The sequence below is a fragment of the Coregonus clupeaformis genome, chromosome 33 (genome assembly GCF_020615455.1).
Source record: "Coregonus clupeaformis isolate EN_2021a chromosome 33, ASM2061545v1, whole genome shotgun sequence".
In the NCBI taxonomy this organism is placed as follows: domain Eukaryota; kingdom Metazoa; phylum Chordata; class Actinopteri; order Salmoniformes; family Salmonidae; genus Coregonus; species Coregonus clupeaformis.
In genome coordinates this window covers 34,632,755-34,659,497 of record NC_059224.1, presented here as the reverse complement: position 1 = coordinate 34,659,497, position 26,743 = coordinate 34,632,755, and the positions used below count along the sequence as shown (strand labels likewise).

The window sequence follows — 26,743 nt, the reverse complement described above, 5'->3', positions numbered from 1 at the left end:
CGGAGAGCATGCAGTTAGGCCGTTCCAGGCTTTCTTCCAACGAAAGGGAACGTCGCATGAGGGAGCGTCGGGTGCCTCTACTGCGGGGTTGCCGGCCACTTCCGCTCCACTTGCCCCGAGCTTTCGGGAAACGCCTGTCCCCGCCCAGCTACAGGAGGGTTGTGATGGGGAAAATTAGAGCTCCTCCTACTAACGCGGTCCTAGCTATTCCAGCCACTCTGTCCTGGGAGGGCCACCAGCATCGGGTCCAGGCTATGATCGATTCCGGTGCCGCAGGTGATTTTATGGATGTAACCTTGGCTAAGGAACTTAAGATCCCTACCCAACTACTTCCTCAACCCCAGGCAGTTACAGCCTTAGATGGCAGACCTCTGGAACCAGGAAAAGTTACTGAGGCGACTCAGTCCCTGCGACTTACCATCTCTCAACACCAGCAGGAGGAGACCTTCTATCTCATTGACTCTCCCGAGTATCCTATTATCCTGGGTCACCCTTGGCTATGCAGACATAATCCCCAGATCGACTGGCCTACTGGCACCATTCTTAGCTGGGGTCCCACTTGCCAACTCACCTGCATGCTTCAGAGTTCCTCAGCCCCTAGTACCCAGTTTCAAGAGTCGGTTGACGTCTCCCGAGTCCCCAGTGTTTACCATCGGTTCAAAGCAGTGTTCAGCAAGGCCCGGGCTACTGCCTTACCGCCTCATCGCACTTATGACTGTGCCATTGATCTACTCCCCTGGGTGCTGCCCTCCTAGAGGTCGGATCTTTTCCTTGTCCTCCCCGAGCACGCAGCTATGGACACCTACATTAAGGAGTCCTTGGCAGCCGGCCTCATCTATGCCTCTACTTCCCCGGCTGGGGCGGGCTTCTTTTTGTTGAAAAGAAAGACGGGGGTCTGAGGCCTTGTATTGATTACCGGGGACTCAACAAGATCACGGTTCGGAATCGATACCCTCTTCCTCTCATGGCCACTGCTTTTGAGCTGCTTCAAGGGGCTTCCATTTTTACTAAGCTGGATCTCCGCAATGCTTACCATCTCGTGCGGATCCGGCCAGGAGACGAATGGAAGACGGCGTTCAACACGCCCACGGGACACTATGAATATCGGGTGATGCCGTTCGGGCTCACCAATGCCCCGCAGTATTCCAAGCCCTGATTAATGATGTTCTCCGGGATCTGCTTAATCTGTTCGTCTTCGTGTACCTGGACGATATCCTCATCTTCTCGAGGTCACTGAAGGAGCATGATGGGCATGTTAGCCGGGTTCTCCAGAGGCTCCTTGACAATCACCTCTACGTTAAGCCTGAGAAGTGTGAATTTCATGTTTCTCAGACTCAGTTTCTCGGGTTTATTGTCACTCCCGGGCACCTAGAGATGGATCCCAAGAAGGTCAAGGCGGTCCACGATTGGCCCACACCTGCCACGGTCAAGGAGGTTCAACGGTTCATTGGCTTTTCTAACTTCTATCGGAAGTTCATCAAGAATTTCAGCTCGGTGGTAGCCCCTTGACGACGCTTACCAAGGGAGGAGGGACCAAGATTCACTGGGGTCCGGAAGCAGCAGGGGCCTTCGAGGATCTCAAGCGCCGCTTCACTTCTGCTCCGATTCTGGTGACCCCTGACCCAGAGAGACCTTTCGTGGTGGAGGTGGACGCCTCAGAGGTGGGGGTGGGAGCCGTCCTGTCACAGAGGGGTGCGGATGGGAGATTACACCCCTTGTGCCTTCATGTCTCGCCGCCTGTCTGAGGCCGAGCGCAACTACCACGTGGGGGATCTAGAGTTGCTTGCGGTTAAACTGGCCTTGGAGGAGTGGCGCCATTGGCTTGAGGGGGCTCAGCACCCTTTCCAGGTTCTCACAGACCACAAGAACCTGGAATATCTCCAACAGGCTAAGCGGATGAACCCTCGGCAAGCACGATGGTCCCTTTTCTTTAATCGATTCCAGTTCATCCTGACTTACCGACCTGGCACCAAGAACGTCAAGCCGGATGCTCTGTCTCGAGTCTATTCTCCCGAGGTACAAGAGAAGCCCTTGGCATCGATTATTCCGAGGTCTAGGATCGTCGCACCTCTTCAGTGGGAACTAGAAAGAGGGGTACGAGAAGCTCTTGCCCATGAGCCCGATCCAGGCGGTGGTCCTGCCGGTCGCCTGTACGTTCCTCTCTCGGTTCGGGCCCGCGTCTTGCAGTGGGGTCATGAGTCGCCCTTGACATGCCATCCTGGCAGTGCTCGCACACTGGAGTTCCTCCGACGGCGGTTTTGGTGGCCGTCCATCAAGAAGGACGTACAGGTCTATGTTGAGGCCTGCCCTGTGTGCAACCAGGGAAAGTCGACACGCCAGCGACCCCAGGGACTGCTCCATCCCTTACCTGTTCCTCGAAGGCCATGGTCACACCTTTCTCTGGACTTTGTTACGGGACTTCCTCTATCCCAGGGCAACACCGTCATCCTTGTGGTGGTAGACCGTTTCTCTAAGGCTGCCCGGTTTATTCCCCTGCCCAAGCTGCCCTCGGCTAAGGAGACTGCTGAGCTCCTCATGAACCATGTCTTCCGGATATTTGGCATTCCCCTGGACGTGGTCTCTGACCGAGGTCCCCAATTCTCGTCCCGGTTTTGGGGGCCTTCTGCAGGCTTATTGGGGCCACAGCCAGCCTATCGTCAGGATTCCATCCAGAGTCTAATGGCCAAACGGAACGGATTAATCAGGATCTGGAGACCACCCTGCGGTGTATGGCGGCCAGTAATCCCACGTCTTGGGCCACCTATATCATTTGGGCTGAATATGCCCACAACACCCTCCAGTCCTCAGCCACCGGATTGTCCCCCTTCGAATGCCAGTTCGGTTACAACCCTCCTTTGTTTCCAGAGGAAGAGGCGCAAGTTGGTGTTCCCTCGGCCCAGCGCTTTGTCCAACGCTGTAGGCGGACCTGGAAGAAGGCCAGGTGTACCCTCCTTCGGACCTCCCAGAGATACCAAAGTCAGGCTAATCGCCACCGCCGGGACGGCCCCTAGTTTCCGAGCTGGTCAGAGAGTTTGGTTGGCCACTAAGAACTTGCCCCTCCGGGTCGAATCCAAGAAGCTTTCCCAGAGATACATCGGCCCTTTCCGCATTTCTAGAAAGGTTAACCCTGTGTCGTATCGTTTAGTTCTGCCTCGCTCCCTTAGAGTTAACCCCACTTTCCATGTTTCACTCCTTAAACCTGTCTTGTCTTCTCCTTTTGCCCCCCCCACAGACCCCCGCCACCTCCCAGGATCATAGACGGCCAGCCAGCCTACACAGTCCGCCGGATACTGGACTCCCGGAGGGTCCAGAACTCTCTGCAGTATCTGGTGGACTGGGAGGGCTACGGGCCAGAGGAGCGCTCCTGGGTTCCGGCCAGGGGACATCCTGGACCCAGGGTTGATCCGAGATTTTCGCACCCTGGGGCCGGGGTGTTCTGGAAGGAACGTCAGGAGTCGTTCCTAGAGGAGGGGGTCCTGTCAGCTTCCTGCTTCCCCTGTTTGTCTCCTGGCCTCTAGAGGTCAGCTGTGTTCCCCTTTGCCTTAGTTTTTCCTCATGTGTCCTAATTAGCTTATCTATGTCACCTGTGCCTTGTTTCCCCTTGAGTATTTTAGCTGTGTGTTTTCCCCTTGTTTCTCACTTGGTTTTTGCGTCCTGTCTATGTGTCTCCTGCTTTGTCCCACCGTGTCAGTCCTAGTAAGTTATTCAAGTTATCTTTAGTTTGTTTTTCTCCCTCGTGGAGTTGTTTTGTTTTGCCTCCTGTTTTGGAACATTAAATCTACTTGCCTGGAGTATTGCCTTGGGTGTTTCATTTGGGTCCTACAACATCTCCTCTGTGGCTAAGGGGTAGTACCCCCAGCTCTACACATTTGAGACCGGAGTTCTAGCCCGGCTTGTGACAGATACATAGGCTACATGGGCCTATATAGGCTATTTCAATCATATTTAAATCAATTTCATGTTCAATCAATTGAGTTCAATTGAGCCCAACTGTGATTGAATGCATTATTATTGGGTAAACATAATAAGCCGCTTGTTGGACGGCAGCAGACCTTGAATCTTGGCCTGTGTGTAGATGGTGATGAGGCGGTCCAGGTCGGCTGGAGGGTTGATGGCCGGTTCCAGGGTGGGGTCGAAGAAGGGCAGCAGAATAGCAGCCAGCTCCTGGCACACCTCCCTGGAGTTGAATCTGGAGTGGGACCACTGGTCTGCGAGGTAGCGCCGGGGGAACTTGGTGAGAGGCCCGGCAGCATGGATGGTGGAGTCGCTGGTATGGAAGGTGGTGTCTATGACCAGTCGGCCGTCGTACACCAGACAGGCATTGTTGATGGACTGAAAGGCATCGTAGTCCACCCCTTTGGAGGAGAGGTTCATGAAAACCCACAAGAAGAAATCAAGGACGTGAACAGTTTTACTACATTTGTATCAAAACCCTCTTGCTACAAGCTATTTTACTCTGCTCATAAGATTATGAAATCCACAATAAAAATGGACAATAAGAAAACAACAATGATTGAAGCACTTTGGGAAAAAAATACCACAGACCACTTTTGTACCAGTGGAGGCTGCTGAGGGGTGAACGGCTCATAATAATGGTCGGAACAGAGCAAATGGGATGGCATCAAACACCTGGAAACCATGTGTTTGATGTATTTGATACCATTCCACTGATTGCGCTCCAGTCATTACCACGAGCCTGTCCTCCCCAATTAAGGTGCCACCAACCTCCTGTGGTTTGTACAATCCCGAGTGGCGCAGTGGTCTAAGGCTAGCTGTGCCACTAGAGATCCTGGTTTGAATCCAGGCTGTCGTAGCCGGCCGCTACGGGGAGACCCATGGGGTGGCGCACAATTGGCCCAGGGTAGGGGAGGGAATGGCCGGCAGGGATGTAGGTCAGTTGGTAGAGCATGGTGTTTGCAATGCCAGGGTTGTGGGTTCGATTCCCATGGGGGGCCAGTATAAAAAAATATATAAAAAAATAAAAAATAAAATGTATGCACTCACTAACTGTAAGTTGCTCTGGATAAGAGCATCTGCTAAATGACAACAAATATAAAAATCAATTTTAGAGACCTCTTACACAATTCACTGAATCAAGTATAAGGTTACTACACCCTAGTAAGAGCCCTCTTTTCTCTCAGTGTTGTTGATTTGGACTTAAAGAGCACTCCAGCCTGAGAGGTTGACTGTCGCTGGTGAAGGACAAGAAGGTGATTGACTCAGGGTTCTGTCCGTCATTCATCTGGGCCAGCAGGCAGTTGTGGTGAACATGGACCCCACTGTTCTCCAAGGCCTTCTTCATGGCCTTCTCCACCAAGTGGTTACTGAAGCAGGAGCTGGGGCTGCAGCTAGAGTCTTCATCAGTGGGCAGATGGACCAGGTGGATGCGAAAGCCTTCGACACCCAGGCTTAACAGAGTCCCCACACAGGCGTACACATCGATGGTGTTGCTGTAGATGATGGTATTATCTGTCACACCAACATAAAAACTGGACATTACAACAAAGAACAGAGATTGAATGAATAGTGAGCAATTTACCATCACAAGAGGAGGATTGATTGAAATCTATTACAGCCAGACAAATTACTCAACAAGGGGGCAAGGCAACCACACAAAGACAGCCTAATCTTCTCCTTGTCAGTGAAGAGCTGTGGTGGGGGGATGAGATGAGAGCAGCTATCCCAGTGACCTCTGAATTCTTACAGCTCAGCCTCTGCATGCAAGACATGCCTTGGTGATGAAAACACAATGATGCTAATAATGACAGCAAAGCAGGATCTAAATTAGTTTAGCCTCAGTGAATGGGTCGTTTAATGCACAGGTTTCGGAAGTGGCAGCTTTCTCCTCGAGGTAGGCATTCCTACCCTTGTGCTTATTATCCTAAATGGGACGAACAACAATGGTTGCATTCCAGTTGATTTGGGAGACAGTGATGTAGAGCCTGAATAAAATCATTGCTAAGGCCTGTATAAAAAAGACTGTATTTGACAATTTGGGGGGGGGAGAAGAATTGCATAGTAGTGTGTTTTTGTCCCAATCCATATAAGCGTTCAAGTAACTGGTTGAGTAGCCAGTGACAATCCAACATGTAACATTTTGTAATCATGTTTATGGGGACGGCAAACATGAAGTTGATGCTTTTGTAGAAAACGAAAGCAGTTTATTGAAGCACCTCACTGTTTGTCAGTTCTTTTCTGTGTCCCTGTCCATGGTGCTGAAGTGGAAAGCTACAACAGAGCCACTGCATAGGGCAATCCTGCCAGTACACTTGAAATGCTTGAAATGCTTGCTCTATGATTTATATTCGTTATTATTCCTCCTTCCTTTTCCTTATCCCTCCATTCCTTTAAAAAAAGATGTTTGGAATAAGGAACAAATAAAATACAGCCATTTCCAACACATTTTCATCCTGTCTACAACATTAAATTTGTAGTAACAGTAATTTGCATTTTGTAATGATATCCTCCATAATGAACAGATCCCCTAATTAGTGAATATAATAGGCTTAATCTGGATCACTGCACATCTCATATTCCTTCAGAGGAAAAATATTAATTATACTTAATGACATCAGACTTTTCATCAGCAGAAAACAGAAAACCTTTTCTCTGCCTACGTTCCAAATGGCACCCTATTCCCTTTATAGCCCATAGGGCTCTGGTCAAAAGTAGTGCACTATATAGGGAATAGATTACCATTTGGGACACAAGCCTCTCAGAAATTAATATCACCCTGTAAATGAAGGGAGATGGAGGAGGCAGACCTGTTTGAGAGAGATGAAAGATTTCCCCCTCTCACTAATTACCCTTATTATTCATATGCTGTTGAATAATGGCACATCAGTGGAAATTAATGTAAGGGGGTTATCATGCCTTTAGCACTTCCTACATACAGTACATACAGTGCATTCGGAAGGTATTCAGACCCCTTGACTTTTTCAACATTTTGTCACTTTACAGCCTTATTCTTTAATTGATTACATTGTATTTTTTCTCATCAATCTACACACAATACCCCATAATGACAAAGCAAAAACAGGTTTTTAGAAATGTTAGCAAATGTATTACAAGTAAAAAACTGAAATATCACATTTACATAAGTATTCAGACCCTTTTACTCAGTACTTTGTTGAAGCACCTTTGGCATCGATTACAGCCTCGAGTCTTCTTGGGTATGACGTTACAAGCTTGGCACACCTGTATTTGAGGAGTTTCTCCCATTCTTCTCTGCAGATCTTCTCAAGCTTTGTCAGGTTGGATGGGGAGCATCGCTGCACAGCTATTTTCAGGTCTCTCCAGAGATGTTAGATTGGGTTCAATTCTGGGCTCTGGCTGGGCCACTCAAAGACATTCAGAGACTTGTCCCGAAGCCACTCCTACGTTGTCTTGGCTGTGTGCTTAGGGTCGTTGTCCTGTTGGAAGGTGAACCTTCGCCCCAGTCTGGGTTTTAGAGCGCTCTGGAGCAGGTTTTCATCAAGGATCTCTCTGTACTTTGCTCCGTTCATCTTTCCCTCGATCCTGATTAGTCTCCCAGTCCCTACCGCTGAAAAACATCCCCACAGCATGATGCTGCCACCACCATGCTTCACTGTAGGGATGGTGCCAGGTTTCCTCCAGACGTGACTCTTGGCATCCAGATAATCTTGTTTCTCATGGTCTGAGAGTCCTTTAGGCACCTTTTGGCAAACTCCAAGCAGGCTGTCATGTGCCTTTTACTGTGGAGTGGCTTCTGTCTGGCCACTCTACCATAAAGGCCTGACTGGTGGAGTGCTGCAGAGATGGTTGTCCTTCTGGAAGGTTCTCCCATCTCCACAGATGAACTCTGGAGCTCTGTCAGAGTGACCATCAGGTTCTTGGTCACCTCCTTGACCAAGGCCCTTCTCCCACGATTGCTCAGTTTGGCCGGGCGGCCAGCTCTAGGAAGAGTCTTGGTGGTTCCAAACTTCTTCTATTTAAGAATGATGGAGGTCACTGTGTTCTTGGGGACCTTCAATGCTGCAGAAATGTTTTGGTACCCTTCCCCAGATCTGTGCCTCGACACAATCCTGTCTCGGAGCTCTATGGACAATTCCTTCGACCTCATGGCTTGGTTTTTGGTCTGACATGCACCGTCAACTGTAGGACCTTATATAGACAAGTATGTGCCTTTCCAAATCATGTCCAATCAATTGAATTTACCACAGGTGGACTCCAATCAAGTTGTAGAAAGATCTCAAGGATGATCAATGGAAACAGGATGCACCTGAGCTCAATTTCGAGTCTCATATTAAAGGGTCTGAATACTTATGTAAATAAGGTATTTCAGTTTTTTTATTTTTAATACATTTACAATAATTTATGAAAACCTGTTTTCACTTTGTCATTATGGGGTATAGTGTGTAGATTGATGAGGATTTAAAAAAAATGCAATCCATTTTAGAATAAGGCTGTAACCTAACAAAATGTGGAAAAGGTCAAGGGGTCTGAATACTTTCCGAATGCACTGTACATACTAGCCTGGTTACTAGTCTGTTCGTGCCACTCCTCAGCATTTGCTTGGTATGACAAGGAGTGGCATGATGGTACAAACAGACTGGTACCCAGGCTACATACAAACCCTCCAGCTCTACAAAGTTCTTCAGCAGCCACTGGTAGACTGTCACACAGTCGTGGTGGTTCTTGAGGGTAAAGAGGTTGGATGGGAAAGGCCTGTGTATCTACAGCTGGGCTGGGAGCTGGCTGTTGGGAGGAAGTTGGCTTATGTCCACAACAGTGGGACAGGGAACCTAGCAGGGAAGAATCCAGAAATCCTTACAGCAATCATTCAACATTGTGCACGTAAAAAAAAAAAAAGCATGGTATGTCATCAATACAGCATCACGGCATTGAGAAAGGATGACGATTATGTCGAAATAACTTGCTCTATCTATAGAAACAGAGGGCTCTATTTTCGTCTGGTGCTAAGGAAGCGCCAGTGTCAAACGCACGTTCGTTTTTTCGTCATGTAAAAGCTGACACGCTTGGCATTTTCCATCCCAACGGAAGGTTTGGCAATTTGCCCATGTAACATTAGCTCGCTTGCGCTGACGTGTAAGGGGTGGCAATATTTGAGGTTTGTCCTTAAAAACAAGCGCAAAAGTGACAATTTCATGCAGCGCTAATGGATAGTTTTAAGACCCACAAAAAGCAGGTCTTAACAGTAAAGAAGTTGGTAATGGCATCATGGATTTTTGAGAGTGGAAGCGCAGCCTATCCAGCCGTGACGCACAGTGCCCATGGAAGGAATGATGTGCCTTTTGTGCCGGTGAATCTCACATTTAGAAACATAAAACAATTATTTGTTTCCCCCAATTCGTTTAATAAAATAAAATACAATAATCAAGCATAGCCTACCCTCCCCTCAATAAACGCTGGTTTAGCAGCATTGCATTAGCTTTTTTATCTTGGCCATTAGCCAAGTAGTCTATGAATAAAGGGGTTTTAAATGGTCTACTGAGAGTGCTTTGAAGGTTTTTGCCCTTTTTTATTATTCACAATTCACATAACTGCATTTCGCTTGTTGAAGTAGGCTATCCATCCCCATTTTCAAAGAGTGCCCCTCTTCTGATTACCAAAGACAAGCTCCTCCAAACTATTCAGCCTATAATGCCATATTAACGGCAGATTTATTTGAGAATCTGCCTCGCACATAGGCAATAATACAATTGACAGGAGCTAGTATTTTGTATAGACGTTGTCAGCCAACCCATCTATGGTGAGATCGTACATGGCTCGAATGCAATGCAATTTCGTCTGCTATTTCTGGAGAAGTGCAAATACGACCTGTAAGATGGTTCCATGAGGTTTATAAAACATTACATTTGCGAGCAGTATATTTGAGTGGACGTTCCCCATTTGTCTTTATATTGGATCTTTATCCAGCTCCTGTTAAAAGTTTGGATGTGCGTAAAACCCTCTGTAGCCTAAGTTGCCTTGTTTGTATTATATGTCCACAAAGAGCAATTATGGTGCCTGGAACTGTATTTAGACATAGCCTATTTAAAACAAGTTACTGTATCGTCAATAGCTTAGTGAATGTAATCTTGTTGATTGACTACCTTTGGCATGTCCATGTCCAGACTGCAATTTACAGTAGGCCTAGTGTGAATGCTATAGCCTATGTTTAACAATGTATTTCCATATTGAAGCAATGCAATTAGAACAATGTGGACTGCAAACATGTTCAACATTAGCAAATATGGGGAAGGCTATTTAACGAACTAGGCTATAATGGACTAACATTCTAATTGGAATTGATGACAATGGAATACATTAAAAAACGTAAATACACAACTTGAAGCAACCACATATTTAGCCATGGAGCGTTGTTCTGATTGGCCAGTGAGAGGCCAAGCCTTGACACACCCACAACTTGTTTATTCATCAAAACCCAGCCCTTTAGCACCATCGCCAGCTACTGCGCCCATAATTACGGTTGTGAAAATAACAAAAATATTTCTGACACACCCCTGAACCCTATAACGCTACCACCAGCGCTAAGATTTATCATTGTGTTAGGTTTTTTAAAATAGAGCCCAGAGTGTGCTTTTCACCTGACACTATTACATAGTAGACAAGGAGTGTCGAACATCCGGCCCGCGAGGCGGTCCAATACAAACTCAATATACTTTAAAATAACTAAAACCAAATCAGAACTGTGTTGAAATGATTATGGACCTACATTCATACAGTTTCTTGAAATTGTTCAGCTTGCTAATAATCACCTAAATGAAAGCTAGACAGTCAGGGAGCATAGAACATTAAAAAATATATATGGATATTTTGACGGCAAGGAAATAACACATTTTCAGTTCGGACCTCATTGAAGACCGAATGTGGCCCCCGGGGAAAAATTACTTTGTCACCCCTGTAGTAGACAAGTGTGTTATATGTCCCTCTAATCTGGTACTGCTGGCCTGTATACAGGATGAGGTGATTATAGGGCACCTTCCTGCCCCCCAACACCAGCACGTGCTTGGCTGCCCTGTCGATGCCCACCATCTTGCCCGTCACTACGTTGATCCAGGAGTGCAGAGACAGCTGGGTATGATCCCTGTCACAGTAGCAATGGCTGTGGGTAGTGGACAGGGAGAGTGAAGTTAGTCAGCTTGGCACAGTCTACAACAGATGTTCATTATGTAGTATGTTCAAGCTTTTATAGAGCCTGCTGAAAGATGTCTTTGATAGGCAGATACAGTATATTCTGCGTCTGGGTATTATACATTTGTAATACAGGCCATTTCTGTATCCATGCGATCTAAATGATTCCTAAGCTCTGATGTACATTTCCATTGACATTGATGACGACAGACTTCCATGTAGACGTTGAATGATATTAAGAGAAGCTGCAGGTATCTTATCTTGTGGACAGGAATCTCATACTTTATTTTGGTGTAGTAGCCTGGGAAGCCATGCGTGGAGATCAGAGTCATGTTATTGAACCTGCAGGTGTGGGCTGGAGCAGGAAAGGAACATAATGATTACTGGGAAGATGACCCTGCTTCTGACAATTCAGTGGCCTTCAGCCAGTCTTGGAAGAATGCATAGATAGAGCACTGCACTATCTGGAGGAATTGTCCAGCGCAGAATACGAGAACATGTATTTTCAGAGAAATTATGACTTCATCATACCTAAACACAAATGGTCTTGACCTGATGAACAAATGGGTGTATTTCGGCAAGAATTATATGTCAGTGTTCCTGTTCCATTGTGTAGTAGTGGGAAAATCTAATTCTAGACATACAGTACATTGGTTCCAGGAAGAATAGAGGGAATCACAGAGAAAAGAGCTACGGCTCTATCTGCAGTGTGCTGTTATTCTCTGAGAGCTGAGTGAGAGGGCGCAGATGCAACTTAATGCCTCCATCTAATACCCTTATTGCATTTCATCTACATCGGTATACATAAAAAATCCTTTCTTTTCTAAGCCTTATAATAAAAGCCCTTCCTTTGTTTTGTCTGGTTTTGTCCCCAGCCTGTAGTGTTCCTCTTATGCGTTTACTATCAGGAGTGTAAAAGGTCTATTGTGATGTAAATGTCCTCCTTTGTTCCGTGCCAAATGGACATTATTCCCATTGGTAATACAACAGAGAAAGCCTCAATGGTGCTGAGTGAAAAGGAGATGTACACTGGGCTGAGCCATGTCATGTCAAGCTTTAGATCGCCTGTAAGTCTGCTGCCTCTCTCTGTGAGAGAAAGTGATTGATCTTGTCTAGTGAATGCACTGCATCTAAGTTGCACATTTGTGTATGAAGTGAAAAAAATACCTTTTCAGGCAACACAAACAGATGTGTCAACACAATAGTTATTACAACCCTTTAATGTCAATAGATTTTAACACTCGGTTTGCTGTATAGAATAAATAACTCAACCATAGTCTTTGTTCACAATGGCAGCCTAATCCAGTGTATTCCCTTTCAGTCAGTCAACTTCGGTACAACATACTATGGGGAGTCGCACTCTCGCGACTTCAGTTGAAGGATCTACAGTCACGCCTGCCAAAGGTCAATGAATTCCGCGCCTTGCTGTGAGTCCCGCCTTCCACAGGTGATAAGCGTGAGGCTCGGATTTATTCCTTCAATTACACCTCAGTGTGAACAGGAATGATCATCGAAGCCCTTGTGTGGGCCGGGCTTTAGGCTAACCTTGGCAGCATTTATTCAACCCCAAAGTTCCACAGTGTTCACAGGTGTCAAAAGTGTTGTCTCCCACATGTGAGTTTGATGGTTGTCAAGAGTGGTGGAAATGGAAGAAGAACCAATCTCTCCCACTCTACAAGGTGGTGTCCCGTCCCTTCAGATGGCTCTTCATGGGAGGCTCGCTGTCTGCTCCATCCAATGGTGCGCATCTGCAGTGTCGCCCTTGATCATGTGAACGGTGATGCCAGGGAACAGGCTACAATTTGTTGTGCGTCCTCCACGCTATCGACTATTCTCGCGGCCTCAACGCCCGTTTTGAGGGAGGAAATATCCTCTAGTCTCCAGAAACAAGCAATACGAGTGGTTCCTATGTCGAAGATCCCGGAAGATCCTGGTACAGCTAGTATTTCCTGGTTCCGAAAATGGACTGAACATTGTGTCCCATTCTAGACCTACGTGGAAACCGGTGCGGTGTGCACTGCATATCAGTTACCCGGAGCTCCTAATGCCGTATCTGGTGCTCAGGCGCTTCCCCCTGCTTTTGTCGGGCCGGCTTGTGCTGGTCAGAACCGGCAATATGTCAGTGGTGGAGTGAATCAACAGACAGGGAGAGATGCTGTCTCTCTCCCTCCTAACCTTGGCTCACTCCCTATTGATGGGCAATGCATGTCCCCGTTTGCTTCAACTCGGGTGTATATATTTTATCCAGGTAGAACCCACTCTCTCAGAAGTGGAGGCTACACCCCTGCTGGTCTCCCAGGTATGGGGCATTTTTGGCAAGGCTGACGTAGATCTTTAAGCATCGCGAGAAAATGCGCAGTGACGTATACATTTCTTGATGGGAACGGACACTCTGGCGCACCAGTGGCCTCGGACCCTCCTTTACGAGTTTCTGCCAGTGTTTCTGATTCAGCCCACGTTGGAGAGGGCACACCGGGAGGGCTTATTATTGATTGTTGTAACTCCCCGTTGGCCCCTTGGTTCGTGGAGATCGTTCGCCTTTTAGGTGGTGACCCGTGGCAACTCCCGTTGCGCAGGGACCTGTTGTCCCAGGCGCACCTGTTGTCCCAGGCCGGAGATTTGGTTCCTATGGGCCTGGCCCCTGAGAAGGCCAATCTGATGGCTAGAGGTTTCCCTCTAAATGTTATTGCTACCATTCAGTCTGCAAGGGTGCCCTCCATGAGAGGGCTGTATGCGTATAAGTGGCAAGCGCTTGAGCTCTGGTGCCAAGAGAAAGGACGTGTTCCTTTTCAGTGCACTGTGAGGGTCATCCTTATGTTCCTACAGGAGCTTTTTGAGCAGGGACAGGCATTCTGAACGTTAAAAGTGTACATGGCCACTATCTCAGTGGGTCATGTGGGAATTGATGGAGCCTCACCGGGGTCTCAGACCGGTTTCTAAACCTATTGCACCCACATGGGACTTGGCACTGGTTTTGGAGGCACTGTGTACGGCCCTGTTTGAGCCTCTGGAGTTGGTGGATCTGAAGATCCTCTCCTGCAAAACCTCCCTGCTTATGGCTTTGGCCTCGGCCATGTACTCAATTCGCCCCAGGCGACTCAAAGGTGATGTTGCGTCATGGCTATATCCTATATATATTAAATTGAAGGAATGAATCCAAGCCTCACGCTTATCACCTGTGTAAGGCAGGGCTTCCAGCGAGGCACATTTTTCATTGGCCTTGTCAGGCGTGATTTTAGATCCTTCAACCGAAGTTACGAGAGTGCGACTCCCCCATAGTATGTTGTACCTTGTTTCCTTCCTTCAGGGAACAGTAGTTATAGTCATAACGTTACTTTTTCTGATGAACAGAGAATAATCAGAGCTCAGTTCAATCCAACTTTCTGTGTTAATCTGAGCCAGAAGGTGGGTTTAACTCCCAGCACTGAGGCATTAAGGCCTGTTATTGGGCTCTGGACGTGACCAAATCACCAGCTCCTGGCTTTCTGTCTGTCTGTTATCAGGCGCTGACAGACGGCCGCTGTGACCCCGACGCCCCACTCCCCCCACTCCCCCCACCCCACTGACCACCAGGCAGAGAGGCAGAGCAGCCCCACCACACCAACACCTCTTTATCTGTCTGCCCTGTTTCCCCCAACTCTGACCCTGTCGCACTGAGTAATGGAGGAGGGGGGGGGTGGGCTGGATGGAGGAGGATGGAAAGCTGGAGGCCAGCCGTTTGGGTTGGCCTGATAAGGGGGCCCAGCAGGGCCCAAGCTGACCCATCACTCACCCAGGCCCACTACTAGCACCGCCTCACCATTAATTTAGTGGACACTAACTGCCTCATTAGTCAAGTCATTAGTGACAGCAAACACAGATCTCTGCAGAAGATCCCTGACAGGAGAACAGTGGAGTGGCTAATTAAAGGGCCAGCGCTCGGCCCTCCTGAATGCCAGCCCCAGGCAGCTGTGTGCCCAACGCCCCGGTGCTCCTGCCTGCCAACCCCTTCCCTGCGTTATGCACACTCCCTCCCTCCGCGCTGCTTTCACATCCACACACAATGACCCGGTTGCCTGGCAGTTATCGGCTCATGGTGAATGAGCAGGCCTAAACGCCATATTGTTTGGAGGAACAGTTAATCACAAAGATGGGATGAATGCAAACATGTAGCAGCGCCTCCACTTTCTAACCAATCAAAGGTCTGGTGACATTTTCAGAGATTGGATTCCTGGAATAAAAGACAAATGCTGGAGAACTCATTCTGCAAGTGAATGCTGTTGACAGACACTTTAGACAAGTGTTTTTACTCATTGTCATGGAGGGTTGTCGTGTGTGTGCTGGCCTTCATCCAAGCCTAGAACTATGCCTCATTTAACCAAACATCAAGACTTTGAGAAACAAGAATCGGCACACACTGCATGTGCAGATAGATTAAGAAGAGTTAAGAAAACGACTTATTTATGACTATGCAAAAAATACTGTAATAACAAAAGGTGTGCTGTTGGTGTTTGTTTGAAGGTAACCATGAATTCAGAGTAACACCAATAGTAAGCTGGTTGTATAAATTGCCTTGGTGGGAAAAGGGATGGTAGTGTGTTCACACATGTTGCTCTGGGTGGTTATGCCTATTAGCTTCCCTACTCATGTTTCTACTAATCACAGCTGTTAAAGCTGTACAAGCTGCTTCTCTAATACCTACCAGTCACTCCCACTAATTACAATCATCTAGAGGTGGATGTCATTGAGCTTCCTCTAAAACACACATTTCTTTTTTGAATGTACTTTATTGATAGATTTTCAGATATGAGAACAGAAAGAAAAACCGTACAACAACCCCAACCCCTTACTCCCCCACCCACACACACACCCACCCACCCACCCATCCCTCCCATCCACCCACCCCACCAAGGCGTCATACAAGGATATCACAGAAAATGTAATAAGACAAAAAATAGACAATGATAGAAACTAAAACTAAACTAAAACAATTGAAATATAAAAATAAAATACAAAAATCGGTGTCCATAATTATTATTGAAACTTATCAGCACAATATATGGCCACTAGATCCGACATGACTGCTTACTAATATATACTAGTTACACTATGTAAAATCCAGGATCTCCACGTATTTTATGAATGGGGACCCATGCACAGTGTACCTTACCTTTTCCATAGGCAAAGATGACATCACCTCCTTAACCCACTGCATAAAGGAAGGCGGCTTTGCAGACTTCCAGTGAAAGAGGACAAGGCGGCGAGCTAGCAGCGATACGTGGTAACATTCTGATCTAGGGGAAGTACTCCAAAAATAGCAGTGAATGGGTTGGGGCTAATAGTTTTGTTACACGTGTGAGAATGGCTCAAAAATGGGGTCCCAGAAGCCACTGAAAGACTGGCATGACCAAAACATGCGTCCCACAGTTGCTGGACTCTGATGGCATCTCAAAAATTTGACATCAACATTTGGATATATGTTTGCCAGTCTGTCATTTGAGCAATGGAGACGGTGCAAAACTTTGAACTGAATGAGCCTGTGCCTTAGCAAAATGATGAGGTGTAGATACGCTCAATCCTATGTTGCCATATGTCATCGGGTAGCTTGCCACCCATGTCTTGCTCCCATGCAGATTTTGTATTTGCCCAGGAAGGCGGATTAATATTCTGTATTAAGTCATATAATCTGGCGATTGTGCCCTTCAGATACGGGTTAAGATCTAAGCACCTCTCAACTGGATCAAAACACACATTTCTAAATGCAATTTATGAATGCTTCGTATTCAATTTCTCAATACTTACCAAAAAGCGAGCACCTCGGAAAAAAAGCTAATCCAGTGTCTGATGCCCTCACTATCACAATCCTGGCATCGATGGTGACTTTTGGTTCCATGGTTAGTTTTTGGTTGATGTGGTTGAGTGCATATGGGGCCTGGGCCAAAGAGGGAGAGAGTGTCTATAAAAGTAAAAGATTCATTTGTTTGATTATTTCAAAACATGTCTCTCCTAAAATGTTAATATTTCAGTCACTCCAGCAATTTAACCAATATACATGCCACACACAATTATTGCATTCCTTAAAGCTTTATTTGTATTAATAATGTGCACACCATTTTTCCATTTGGGTTTCTTTCAATGACAATGGCCTAAAACCCTAGACAGGCATTTCCCTGAGCACTTAACTACCTAAAAGAAAGTACCAGCTTTCAGCCCAAACATTCTAATATTCTTTTAGCAGCGTTCATACCAAACAATATGGACATTTCTTAATATTAGACGGAGGCACTGGAAGCACTGAGTGAAACTTAATAAGTGCCAGCGCTCCTACTTAAATACTAACTCATTCATTATGGGTACTGGCCCTTTTGAAAATAAATGTCCAAATGTCAGAGCATTCAACATATGGTACAGAGTAAGAATAGTTGCAGAGAACATTGTGTTATCCACAGAATTTTCCATCTCTCCAAATGCTGACATGGATTATTAATAATCACACAGTGATTTTAGTGCACTAACTGGTCCTTGAGCATTCCTAATTAGCTAGATTGGTTCCCCTATACACCTTGTTGGATGGAAAATGGCAGCACACCACAAAGGAAGGGGAAACGGGGGGGGTGGAATTAACCTTTGAATAATATTTGTTACTGCCAGTAGCACCTGCTCTGTTCTTAAAAGAACACATGTAAACATAAAACGTAAATTCTAACTCTTCATGTGAAAATGAGCAAATGTTATCAAACCTATGTAATTAAAGTGCAGGAAAATTATCAGTTCAGCTAATGACATCTTTATTTCACTTTGTAAAGAACACCCTCAAAAATAATCACCTTGATTTGTCATGTGCAGATAGGTATAGCGTGGGGCAGGTGCATCTGTCCCTATTTCCTATCCCTGTGGAGATGCTGCCTAACCTTTTTCTAACATAATGGCCGGGTGCTGTGACCATGGCACTGTGTAATATGATCCCATATTGATAGAGAGGGAACAGGTGCTTTAAATCTGATTAATACATCTGTGCTAGACACCAGGCTTACATCACAAAGCTGCATCTACGTCCTAAATGGCACCCTATTCCCATAGTGCACTACTTCTGACCAGGGCCCATTGAGCTCTGGTCAGAAGTAGTGTACTATTTAGGGAATAGGGTACAATTTGGGATGCACCCTGAGAGACAAAGCTGCGAAGCAGCTCTCTGCTCTCCTCTTATCTACACGGCAGCCTGGATATGATGGTTGCCGTGTTACTAAATAGAGCTTTTAAATTGGATGGGCTGGAATGGGCGAATGCAGGTGTATCTGCAAATGCACTGTGGGAGAGGGGAGTGCCATGCGATACACGTGACACATATAGGGACAATTCGTCTCCGATTAAATCTATGATCTAAGATTAAAAAGCACAGCAACATGTTGCATAACTGTGCTGCGTCTATCTTATGGTTCAGAACATGCTGTGGACTAAAGCGCCATTGATATTATTAGGCCTATTTTACAAAATGTTGAGAATATAGACTGTAAAATAAAATAAGGAATGTGCTGTGATTAGCAAAAGTAAAACAGTGAAACTATTACCTTATAAAGTTCTGATTTAGAATAACATTACATTTGCAGCAAATCCAACACAAGTGTTTGATTAAGCGAATAAGGACAGGTCCAGGGCTATGTTTTGTTAGTCTGAAATGGCTTCCTTTCCTTGTCTCCTTTTTTCCATGACCTTATAGGTGAACAGACTGGTTAGGTTTACTTTAGACTATTTTGCTTCCACCTGTTCTTTCCAGCCAGATTAGTGATCATGGAGGAAAAGGACACAAGGAGAGGAAGCTAGTTACAACTATTGAGATACAGCCCAGGTGCGGCAGACACTGGTTTATGACAGTGTGATAAGTGGACTATGCTGCTATACCTTGTTAAACAGCAGAGGCAAACATCCCCAACCATCTGTCAGAGCAACCATCTGCTGCCCTCATCTATATAAATATAAGCTCTTTAAAAATAACCTGCGGAGGTGGGTTTGGAAAGACTATTAAAGAAAAGCTGTGCATATACAATACCACTGAAAAATCTCTACAGCTCATTATATGCATTGTTCAAAACTGCAATGCTGTTTGTACATGGGACTCCTTAGTCTTGATTGAATAATTATCAGTCACATAAAATAATTTAATCCACCACAATATTTTACTGTTTGACACAAATATCTGTGTTATAAACACACCGCGCTAAGTGGGGAATCCATCAATTTTAAAGCAGCGCCCTCTTGTGGGCATGTAAATGACTCACACTAAAGATACTTCCCTTCTTTCTCCCTACTCTAGCTCTGTCTAGTATCATCTCTCTCCCGCTCATTCTGTTAACCTGGAGACAGTGGGTATTTGCCCATTTGCATTCCCTGGCATGTTAAATCATATTCACCAGCTGCTGCTGTGCCCACCTGGTCCTTGGTGATCTGCTTGGATGGCGTGTTGATGCCCAGCTCCTCCAGAGGGTAAACAATCTGGCGTCGCGGGCGCACCGGGACCATGCAGTTCAGGACAGAGGTCAGGTAATTGGCACAGGAGTTCTGAGGGGAGAAGAAAAGGGGCAAAGGTCAGGTGAAGTGATACCTATGAGCTATACCATTGATGGAGGCAAGGGATGGGGGTGACTAACAGGTGCCAAGTCTAAGGTGATATAGGATGCATCTCAAATTGCACCCTTTTCCCTATATAGTGCACTACTTTTGACCAGGACCCATAAGAGGTCTGTAAAGGGATAAGGTGCCATTTGGGACGCAGACAATATTAGTTCAGATGAAGCTGGTTTACACGATTTACATGCCCTTCAACATGCTCCTGAATAGAAAGAAACTCCTTCTACTTTATAGAACTTCTACTGCCTCGGTCATGGCTGGCCAACCCAATGCTCCACCATCCACTGCTCAAATGATGATTCCCTCTCCCATGAGCTTTTCCATAATTCCATAATTCTATTTACCCCTCATCTCCCAATCTGGTGCATGTTTGTAGAAGGTAATTAGCAGAGGAGGAGGAGGAAGAGGAGGAGGCCTCTGCACAGTGAGGAAATGTCTTCTCACAGTCCAGAGAGCTGGAGCTGGCAGTCTTATATCAGCACCTGCTGCCCTAACCCTGGAGAGAGCTGGTGGCTGGGCAGGCGCTATCTGGTACTGAACACAACGTGCACGCACACACTCTGGAATGAGCACATTGAGGAGTCACTCAATGCAAGCTTTACGGTCCTTAGGCTGTTTCTCTCACCCTCTGGCTGTGGTAGGAGGGGTAGATTGGGTAGTAGAGGCAGGATTTGTGGACGAGCTGCAGCGCCTCCTTCAGGAAGTGTTTGGCGTAGTGCTGGAAGATGGGGTTGAGGGCAAAGTGACAGTTTGCCGTGCTCCTCATAGCGGTGGGGGCTGAAGTAGATGAAGTTTTCAATGTTATAGTTGGCTCAGATGTAATCTATATCGAGAGAGTGAGAGTGAGAGTGAGAGAGAGAGAGAGAGAGAGAGAGAGAGAGAGAGAGAGAGAGAGAGAGAGAGAGAGAGAGAGAGAGAGAGAGAGCGAGAGAGAGAGAGAGAGAGAGAGAGAGAGTGTGTCTAGTGAAGATAAACAAGAAAATTGCCTCCTATTTTCTAACAATTACAATCCCAACTAGTTGGTTCTGAACATGGGCCACAAACACCTACAAGTGTGTTCCATCTTGGAAGACAGACCCAGAGAAAAAGAGGACGGGAGATGAGATATTACACATAAATATGGTTCCATTTTCATTTCCAAAGTAATTATCTGTGTTGGAGCTCTGTCATAGTCATGTTTGACAGCTGGGGTGTCAATCACCACTGGCAATGTGGTTTACATGGTAATTATTTGGTTCCTTGCAAAAACCATCAATCAATCAGTGATACTCCAAGACTTCCAACATAATAATTGTAATCACTGGAACTGTTTTGTGTGATTGATTGATATACTGAGACTAGCTAAGGTAAATGGAGCTAGTGGTTATTGTACTATCCTGTGTCCTATTGGCAGTAATATGCCCTCTGTGTCTGTGACTGACCATGTCTCTATGGGCCTGGTAAAACACATCCAGGTCCCCCAGCAGGCTCTCATGCAGACTGAGTCTCTTCACCATGTCACAGACAGCAGGCCTGTCTGCAGACACCACCAGCCTCATGTCAAATGTCCTGAGAAGACAACAAGATCATGCTTGACATTACACAAGCAATATACAGTACATCTGGGGCAGTGGTCACCGACTGGTTGATCTCAAAGACATTCCTAGTCGATCACCAAACATTTCTGTAAAAAAGCCAACGTTCCTATTTTAAAAAATGTGTTTTGGCGGTAGGTGCACTTGATTCAGCAGTCCTAGCGCCGGGAAGGCAAAGTGTTCCCATTTTCAACCATTTCATGTGTCCGAAGGTAGAACTCTGCCTACCCGGCAGGCCCAGAGAGCAAACGAAGTGCACATATAGGTCTACCACTGGTCAATCAGATAGCTCAGATCACTGTGTCTGCACACTTTCCTCGAGCCTTTGACTGTAAAAATAAACCTTGAACGCACAGTAAAGTTGATACTGTGACATTTCAAACCTTTTAAAACCAAGACTAGAGAGAGACTCAACGAATACAGCAAAGAGCTGCTGTTTTTATGAGTAAGTTCATGTTTAAGTTGTTATTCAGCACTGTCAATACTTTTATAAGCCATAAAATGTGCGTTCTCCCTACTTCCTCTCACGCTACAACCAGCACAGCAGCTGCAATGAGTGAGTATAGCAAAGGGTTCCGAGAAGCTTGCGTTGTTATTATTAGCGGCAGATCACCGTGTCTGCAGTTTCCTCAAGCCATAGACTGTAAAAAGAAGCCTAGAACGCACAGCAAAGTTTATATTTTGACATTTAAAAACTTTAAAAACCATGACTAGAGAGAAACTCAACGAATACAGCAAAGAGCTGCTGTTTTTGAATGAATGAGCATAGCAAAGTGTTCCGATAAGCTTGCGTTGTTATTATTAGCGGTTTGTGTCTTTTTTAATATCAAGGAATATTTCACTTTCTCTGGTCATAGGAGTAACAACATGAATTGGTGCATAAGGCAGAAATAATGCAGTGTGACTTGAGTTTTGCCATCAGCTGGAAGACTGTTTCCCCTTTTTTTGTAAGCGGAGGAAAGGAGAGTGGAGGAATGGTGAGTTGGGTGAGAGGCTGCCTCACCGCTGCTCCCTCCCCTCAGACTGACCATCAGATGCAGGCCATCAGTCCAGTAAAAAAAAGATTTATCATGCTCACTTAGCTGTGCCTCACAATGCCATTCAGCAGACGCTTTTATCCAAAGCGATTTACAGTCATGCGTGCATACATTATTATTATTAGTTTTGTGTATGGGTGGTCCCGGGGCTCGAACCCACTACCCTGGCATTACAAGCGCCGTGCTCTACCAGCTGAGCTACAGAGGACCACATTGGCAGGTCAATTCAAGCATAGCCAATATGCAGTGATAATGTATTGGGCCTATAGCCTACTGCACAATCCTAATTGCTACAGAACTAGTTTTTAATTGGTTAATGTTGCATGGGCTTACATTTATTTATTTATTTTTTCTGAGTGGTAGATCTCGGCTTGCATTTTGACTCAGAAAGTGATCTTGACTCAGAAAAGGTTGGTGACCCCTGATCTAGGGGATGTCTCTCTTCAATTCCCCACTAACATCCATCTCGGTTTGATCCTAAGATAAACAATTAGATGCATGCTACGAAAATGCACTTTGTACCCAATCACATTTTTATATTACACCCACTTCAGCAGGCCAGAGCAGTGGAAGATGTAGAGCTCCTGGGGTAGGCTGCTGGTGTGGTACCACCCTGAGGAAGCTCTGGAGGAGGGGGAACTCAGGGGCCAGCTTGGGCACAGAGATGATGCAGGTCCTGGATGAGACAAGGAGATTGGCTTCATGCTTATCACATAACCTCAGTTTCAAAGAGCCTCCGCAATAAGGAAATCAATGAGTATAGGATGTCAGTCATAAATGGGTTTAGTAATAAAACTGTCACGCCCTGACTCAGGGGACTCGTATATGTTGAGTCAGGGTGTGTATGTTCTATGTTGTGTATTTCTATGTTGGCCGGTGTGGTTCCCAATCAGAGGCAGCTGTAGCTCGTTGTCTCTGATTGGGGACAATACTTAGGCAGCCTATTGGCACTAGTGGGTTGTGGGATCTTGTTCCAGTTAAGGTATGGTGTGTTGTGCTGCCTTGGACTTCACGTTTCGTTTTGTTTGTTGTTTTGTCGTTGTGTTTAATATTTAATAAACATGTATGCATATCACGCTGCGCCTTGGTCTGACCCGTCGATGAACGAACGTGACAGAAGATCCCACCAGACCTGGACCAAGCAGTGTGCCGAGGAGGAGCAGAGAGGATGGACTTGGCAGGAGATGAGAGAGGATCTGGCAAGAAAGAGGGAGGCCCTGATCAGGGTGGAGAGGCAATCCCCCCCAAAAAATGTTTGGGGCACACGGGGCAGCAGGAGGCCGACGAGGCAGCAGGAGGCCGCGACAGGGCGGATCCACCAGATTACGGGGGCCATTGGTTCAGAGGGAGCAGAAGGAAGGTGTAGAGGCACGGCGAGAGGAGCTGGTTAGGCAGCAGAAGGAGCGGGGGTTAATAAAGGAACCCAGTCCCGCTCCTCGCACCAAGCAAGTGGTGCGTGTCGCCAGTCCGGTCCAGCCGTTCCTGCTCCCCGCACTAAGCCAGTGGTGCGTGTTCCCAGTACGGCCCGGCCCGTTCCTGCCCCTCGCACCAAGCCAGTGGTGCGCGTCGCCAGCCCGGTCCGGCCTGTTCCTGCCCCTCGCACCAAGACAGTGGTGCGCGTCGCCAGCCCGGCCCGGCCTGTTCCTGCCCCTCGCACCAAGCCAGTGGTGCGCGTCGCCAGCCCGGCCCGGCCTGTTCCTGCGCCTCGCACCAAGCCAGTGGTGCGCGTCGCCAGCCCGGCCCGGCCTGTTCCTGCCCCTCGCACCAAGCAAGTGGTGCGCGTCGCCAGTCCGGCCCGGCTTGTTTCTGCTCCTCGCACCAAGCCAGTGGTGCATGTTCCTAGTCCGGTTCGGCCCGTGCCTGCTCCTCGCACCAGACCAGTGGTGAGTGTGTCCAGTCTAGGCACGGCCCGTGCCCGTTCCACCGGTGCCTGGTCCGGCATCAGTCAGCAGCTCCAGTCCGGAGCCAGAGCAGTCCGCTCCACCGGTGCCTGATCCATCTCTGGTCAGCGGCTCCACTCCGGAGCCAGAGCAGTCCGCTCCACCGGTGCCTGATCCAGCTCCGGTCAGCGGCTCCACTCCGGAGCCAGAGCAGTCCGCTCCACCGGGGTTAGTCCAGATCCGGTCAGCGGCTCCAGTCCGGAGCCTGAGTAGTCCGCTCCACCGGTGCCCGGTCCAGCTCCGGTCAGCGGTTCCAGTCCAGACCCAGACGTCAGCCCCTCTCCAGGTTCGGGGTCTCCCACACCAGGGTCCAGACAGGGCTTGGTACTTTGTGGGAGGAAGGAGAGGGGAAGTAGCGCGCCGAGGTCCAGACCAGACCAGGGGCGCAACAGGGAGGCGGAGAGTAAGAGGTCGTCACCCCCGGAGCCGGATCCGCCTCCGAGGCGGAATGGCCACCCGGCCCCTACCCAGTTATGTTTATGTTGCGCGGTCAGAGTCCGCACATTTGGGGGGGGTACTGTCACGCCCTGACTCAGGGGACTCGTATATGTTGAGTCAGGGTGTGTATGTTCTATGTTGTGTATTTCTATGTTGGTGTTCTATTATGTGTAGATCTATGTTGGCCGGTGTGGTTCCCAATCAGAGGCAGCTGTAGCTCGTTGTCTCTGATTGGGGACCATACTTAGGCAGCCTATTGGCACTAGTGGATTGTGGGATCTTGTTCCAGTTAAGGTATGTTGTGTTGTGCTGCCTTGGACTTCACGTTTCGTTTGTTGTTTTGTCGTTGTGTTTAATATTTAATAAACATGTACGCATATCACGCTGCGCCTTGGTCTGACCCGTCGATGAACGAACGTGACAAAAACTTATAAGAGGGTACTTATAATGAAAAGTTGTAATATATTGGGCAGGAAGTCCACCGATCTGTAGGAGATGAATGAAGGAAATTAAGTGAAACTGTGTTTCTGCCAAAGCTCTAATCAGAGCCAACATGGAGATCACAGCAGTGGAACAACTGGCCAAGCAATCTGCCCATCTGAGTACAATGCCCGTAGGTCTCAGCTCAACTTCTCTCCTTCAAGTTGCTGTCACTTTAAGCGCCATACTCATTAATTACATGCTCATTCTCAGTGGGGAGTGACTGGCTTCCATATTTCAGAACAGCTGGGCAGTGAGGGACCCAGCGGGAGCCAACTAACAATCCCTCGCTCTCTTTCATACAGCACAAGACTGATACACACTGGAGGGCTGCCATGATAAGTGAAAGGTTTCCACATATTCATAAAGTGGAGAAAGCCAAATTAAATTTGATCACCGTTGATTAATGGGAATGTATTTCCTCTTTATTTTTTGAAATAGTTACCCTTTCTTTTCTTCTAATGGGTTAGTTAAGCTCTCATCCAAACAATGCCAATATAATGACTAGATCATTAATTAATTCATCAATTAATTATTTAGTAATCAAATTATGCTTGTGATCTTCCCCTGAACTTACCTAATTTCAAACTTCTTGTTGATGACAAATAACTGAATACAGAAAACATTGGGTGTTTCTGAGACTCTTGGTTGCAGAGTCACTTCTGAATCCTGAAGCTCTGCAGCACAAGCCTGGGTGTCCACCGGCTGCAACGAGAGCAAACAATGTTAATATATCAATATGAGATGAAGGAGAGCACATAGCTAGGTGAACATGAAGGTTATACCATAAGGACTTCATAATTGGTTTACCTCTGATACTTCACTGGGTATGGCTGTAACTTCACTTTGATCCAAATCCTTTCTCTGGTTCACATCCTGTGATGACACCTTGCAATTCACGTAATCAAACAAATATGTTACATTGTGCCTGACAATGGCATATCTGTTATAGCCTTACAGTATTGCAGTATTGTGTTGTAGCCTAACAGTAGTTTGGACACATGGATCCTCCTGGGTCATATTCATCTCATACTGTACCTCTCCAGTAGTAACCTGTGGGCTGGTGGTGTTGGTGTTCCCTGGAGGCCCCTTTTCCTCTGGCTTTGGGGCCGTCTCAATCAGGTCCTCTGGGCTGGGCTTATGCAGACTGTTGAAGGGCCCAAGCTCAAAGCACTCCTTGAGGAGCTTCAAGTTGATGTCACCACTCACACTGATGAAAACCACTGCAGTTCTCTCATTTTGTGAAGACAGTGCACAGACAGACACAGTCATTATACTGTAATGCCATTTGTAATTAAATAGATAGTATATTTCCTCTGTGTGTTTTAACACTAGTAATATATGTGCATACTATAAAAGTTGACCAATTATTTTTTCTAGGCTACAACTTTCATTTGAGGTGTGGCTAGGGCTGTTGTGGTGACCATATTACTGCAGTCATGAGTCATGACCACAGTAAAATACCACGTGACCATTGAGTCAAGGTAATCTCCTTTTATGCACTCTGAACATGCCTCTGTAGTACCCAATTTGCTAACTACCATCAGGTCCT

General features: G+C 46.8%; 1 pseudogene; it reads right to left on the bottom strand.

The window, feature by feature from the left end:
• Nucleotides 1–4,008: 4,008 nt before the first annotated feature.
• Nucleotides 4,009–26,463, bottom strand: LOC121549177 (annotated as a pseudogene).
• Nucleotides 26,464–26,743: the final 280 nt, after the last annotated feature.